Genomic DNA, 5138 nt, shown 5'->3' with positions numbered 1-5138 from the left:
CTTCTGGTGAACCAGAGCAGCGCACGAAAATTCCATTTACCTTCCCGCCAGAGCGGTACTTATTTATCTACTTGCACTTTGACGTGCTTTCGAACTGCTAGGTTGGCAGGAGCAGGGACCAAGCAACAGGAGCTCACCCCGTCACGGGAATTCGAACTGCCGACCTTCTGATCACCAAGTCCTAGGCTCTGTGGTTTAACCCACAGCACCACCCGCGTCCCTCGGCATTTTATGTAGGCTTACACAAAATGTAAATAATAGGCTTCATACAATATATGCAAATGCTTTCTGAGGTCCCAGGAAATTTCTGGGTCTCCTCTTTTGACTCCCAGACCCCCTTTTTGATTCCTGACTGGGGCATGATGTACCCCCTACCCCCCTCTCTCCTGGGCCCAGGCAGAGCTGAGACCCCAGAGCCTTTCAGAATGAGGCCCACACAAAAAGAGACACCTGGCTGGCTATTAGGTCCAAGCACCATCCCCTCAGCTGGGATCCTCATTTCTGCAGACTCTCCGTGGTGCTTTCATCTTAAAAGTAGCCACTGGTGTCAAAGGGAGTTCTCTGCTTCTCTCACTTAGGTGTCAAGGGCTGCTGGCTTCCTGGCATCCCAGGCCCAGCACAATCTGATAGGCTGGTACCCAGTGCTATTTCACACCCTTCCAAGCTGCAGAGGTGTTGAGGCCTGGCTGGGACTCTCTGGGAGGTGTGAAAGTTGCTCTGAGAGAGTCAGCCAAAAATCTTGGGTATTTTTGCCATAGCAGGGTGTGGGGAGGTGTGATGGGGAGAGGCGAGAGATTCCCAAACTGAGAATTAAGCTGCTGTCTGCATTTTTATTCATTATTCTCTTACATCTATACCCTTCTTTGTTCCTTCACTGTATGGAACCATGCATGGTACTTTTCCCTTAAAAAATAAAGTGAAGATTCCTGTCCTTTTGGTTCTCAGTCAGGGGCTGGGGAAGCTAGCAAGCAAAAAGTCCTAGGTTCAGTCAATGCAGGCCTGGGAATGTTCTCCGCCATAAAACCTGGAGTGCTGCTGCTACTGCCAGCCAGAGTTTACAATATAGAGCTTGGTGGACCAATGATCTGTCTCCATAACAGGGCAGCTTCGTCTGTATTGCCCATCACCTCTCCTCTGGAAGCAGGAAATCGAAGAGGAAATCCTTCTATCTTCCAGCTGTGAAATGAAACAAATATGCATCAATTTTGTTTATTTCCTGGTTCAATTGTGATGTGGGAGGGAGGGAACTGGGCAGAGGCCAGAGGCTCCCTCTTTAACTCTTCCCATGCTCGCACACACACACACAGGTCCAGCTTCCCGGAGTATAGGGAAAGCCCTTTGCATCCATGCTCAGGAACTAGGCTGACCTTCCCCCTCCCCCTTCCTGATTTATGCTCAAGAGGGAAGCCTCCAGGGCCATAAATAAAGGCCACTGCTGGCATGTGAAGTCTGGGAACCAGGAAGTCATTCCACAGCACCCGCCTCCCCCACCCTCAAGCGGTCTGGATTGGAAACGTTGGAGAGAGGAATTTGGGGTGGGGGTGGAGGAACGCCCACAGTTTTCAAACTGCCCAGAGCACAGGAGCTCAGGTCCAACGTGGCTTCTCTCCGCAAGGCCTTTTCCCAGCTGCCCTGAGCTCTGAACCAGAAAATTAACTGGCTTTTCACAAAAAGCAGGTCAGAGCATCGATTTATGTAAGGTATAGGGGGACCTTTCCCTTTTGCAAGTCAAAACTGAGCAAACTTGAAAACAGCAACAACCAAGGGACTTTGATGGAGGTTTGGTGGGGCTGCATCACATTGCTCTGGCCCAGTAGTTTGGGGTTAGGCCACTGTAGGAACTAGATGCCCCCTATTCCTAGGTTCTTCTTTATGTTCAGCCTCAACCAGTAATGCTTCTGAATACCAGTTGCTAGACTCTCTGGAGGGGAGAGTTGTCAGGCTCATATCCTGCATTGACTTCCCTTAGGGGCACTTGGTGGGCACTGTGAGAACAGCAGACTGGTCTAGGTGGGCCTCCCTTGACTGATTCAGCTGCAGGGCTCTTCTTTCTGATCTAGATGCAAATACAGGTTGAGAATAGTAGAGGCATGGCGGGGGGGGGGAGTTATTGTGGCTATCTCAAGTGGTCTCCACAACCCCCCTCCTTCCAACACAAGAAGCACATAAAGCTGAGTGCCATCAGCCAGTGGTGACACAGTGGTTAATGTTGGGACTAGGAGCTGGGAGACCAGGGTTCAAATCCCCAATCAGCCATGAAGCTCCCTGGGTGACCTTGCAGCCAGCTGCTGCCTCCCAGTGTAACCTACCTCGCAGGGTTATTTTGGGGATTAAACGAGAGCCATGTATGCCACTTTGAGCTCCTTGGAGAAAAAGGCAGGAAAGAAATGCAATAAATAACAAGAACGACAACCATACTGGCAAATGTGCTGAGTTTGCAAAATTTCAGCAGTTTGCAGGATCCCTTGCTGCAGAATTTGTGGCCTCTTTTCAGTGCCCTTTGGATTCTGCCAGCCAGTGTGATGGTGTCGCTCTTGTAAGACAAAGGCCGTGTTCACCATACCTCACGTTGACAGCTTGCTTGGGGGGGTGTCTTCGAGCCCTGTTGCGAAAACCAGGCCCCAGGGACCCTTTTCGGCAGCCTGGCTGGTTTCTAAAGCTCCCTGCAGGCCTTGGTTTTGCATGAAGTTCTCAATCCGGAACAGCCGGAATGCCTGCAAAAGAGAGATCCTTGTCTCTTCCAGAGGGACTTTATCTGATGGACCGGCTCCTTTCTTATGTGCCTGGAAGGAGGAGGGAGCCCCGCCTTGGCCCGGTCTCACTATTCCTCCTCTGCTGGCATCCAGAGGCCTCCTGGCCATTCGCTGAGCTGCTGCCCAACAGATAACACAGCTCAAAGCCCCTTTGTGGGGAAGGACAAAAGGGACTTTTTCTGCAACTCTCTCTTCTCTCTCTCTCTCCTGCATTCCCCCCCCCCCCTCTGGCTGAGCTTGAAACGCTGCTTATGAGGCATCAAAGGGCCCCTGCGCAAAATGGCGGAATCCCAAGAACAAGGATGATGATCTTAATACTATTATGTATATAGTACAATTAACTGACTTACCCCATTAAATAATATATACATTATCCTATATATAGGACATAATACATACATGCTTAATTGTGCATTAAATATTTACCCCATGAATATCCTTATGAATACTAGTACCCATAGCTGTCAACTTTTCCCTTTTCTTGAGAGGAATCCTATTCGGAATAAGGGAATTTCCCTTAAAAAAGGGGAAACATTGACAGCTATGCTAGTACCTATAATTTTACACTCTCTGTGATTATATATATATATATATAAGTCTGCAGAATGAGGCCAATAGCCCACATAGTCCAACAGTAGCCAACAGTAGCCAACCAGATGCCCCAGTGGGAAGCCTGCAAACAGAACCTGGGTGCAGCTTACCTCCCCACGGTTCCAGCCTTGATGATGGAGCCTGTCATGGGGGTGCCTGGTTAAACCCCTCAGAAATTTGCGCCTGTTGCCGCGGCCCCTGTGCCCTCCCCCCACCATGCCACTGACCCTCATTGCCCTTCACTATGGTATGATTCTGAAACAAAGTTAGCCAGGAAACCTGCTCCTCCTGCTGCAGCCTTCCTTACACCACTGAGGGTTCCTCTTCCTGTTATGGAAAGGCATTCCCAAGCACAGAGGGCAATTCTAAAGAGCAGCTGGGGCACATTCCAAATGGGGACCTGAAAGCCACATGTACAATCTGGAGGTCATCAGCGCAGAGCAGGGGGCCACGTCCCTCAACCAGGCTTAGTTAAACAGCCTTAGTAAATGGGGGGGGGGCTCTCATTTTTCCAATATACTCCTTTTGCAATCTTCCACTGCAAAGCAAAACAGCTGCTGAGTTAAATGGGAACTGGAAGTTGGGAAGTGGGCAGCTCAGGTTTAGCACCTCTGGTCCAAGGTCAAAGGAAGGATTTGCTGTCTCAGTGCTGAAGCTGCAGCCTCCTTAATGCTGTCACCTGATTCGTCATTTATCCATGCAATGAGCATTATGTATGGGGGGGAGATGGACCTCCAACAGTCCATCTAGACAGGGTAGTGGCAGAGGACCAGTCATGCATGCAGAAGGTCCCAGGTTCCCAGAGCCATAGAACTGTAGGGACCCCAAGGGTCACCTAGTCCAACCCCCTGCAATGCAAGAGTCGCAGCTAAAGAATCCCTGATAGTTGTCCCCTAACCTCTATTTAAAAACATCCAATGAAGGACAGTCCACCACCTACTCAGGGAGTCTCTCCCACTGTCAAACGACTCTTCCTAATGTTGAATTGGATCTCCTTTCGATCCACAACAGCATCTCCCGGCAGGGTTCGGAATGCTCCCTACCTGAAACCCCGGAGAGCTGTTGCTGCCAGTCAGTGCTGAAGATACTGAGATTGATGGGCCAGTATTCTGATTTGGTGGAAGGCAGTAACCTTTTTATAAGATCTAGCAAAGTAATCCTGACATTCTTATTGTGCAAATGAGCTGTGCTTAGTAGACACAGACACCAAACGAAATGAGCTTGCCTGCTTTGGATTCTTCCAGATTTCTGCCTTGCATTGAACTCATGTCAGATAATGGGGGGGGGGGGAGAGGCACGGAGAGAAGATGTCTAGCAGTGCGTAAAAGCAGGCACCCGAGCAAAATCTTTGCTCTCTTTCAAGCCCCCCATCCCCATGTAATGATCCTGAGCTGCTAGGGTTACACTTATGAGATGGGACAGGGGGGGTGGGGGTGGGGGTGAAGTTGGAGCAAATGCTCCAGTTTGTAGAGCAGCCATGGATTGCAACAGATGACTGGGAATAAACTATGTTAGGAATGCCTTTTGAACACAATAATCTTTGGGAACGCGGTGCCCAAGTTCAACAACTCGGACAGGCTCCTTTAATCCTTGCTGAGGCTGCATTTATTACTTTCTTCTGCTTCTCTCTCTCTCCAAACCTCCCCCCCTCCGTGTGTGTCTTTCTCATAAAAATAATCCCCAAATCCTGCTCCTGTCCCAGCAGTAGGGTGCTGAGAGCTACTAGCCTGCCCTGCTTACCATGATCCCAGTTTATCCAACTCAGAGACTGCCCACATTCAATAGGATACCATC

General features: G+C 49.7%; 1 long non-coding RNA gene across 1 annotated transcript; it reads right to left on the bottom strand.

The window, feature by feature from the left end:
- Window positions 1–810: 810 nt before the first annotated feature.
- LOC310698364 lies at window positions 811–2965 on the bottom strand. Its single transcript, XR_014521456.1, has 2 exons — window positions 2564–2965; window positions 811–1176 (listed from the first exon to the last, which is right to left on the bottom strand). It is a non-coding gene; the product is annotated as an uncharacterized lncRNA (long non-coding RNA).
- Window positions 2966–5138: the final 2173 nt, after the last annotated feature.

Source organism: Podarcis liolepis, assembly GCF_965112155.1.
Source record: "Podarcis liolepis genome assembly, chromosome: Z".
NCBI lineage: Eukaryota > Metazoa > Chordata > Lepidosauria > Squamata > Lacertidae > Podarcis > Podarcis liolepis.
This window is presented reverse-complemented; position numbering and strand designations above follow the sequence as displayed.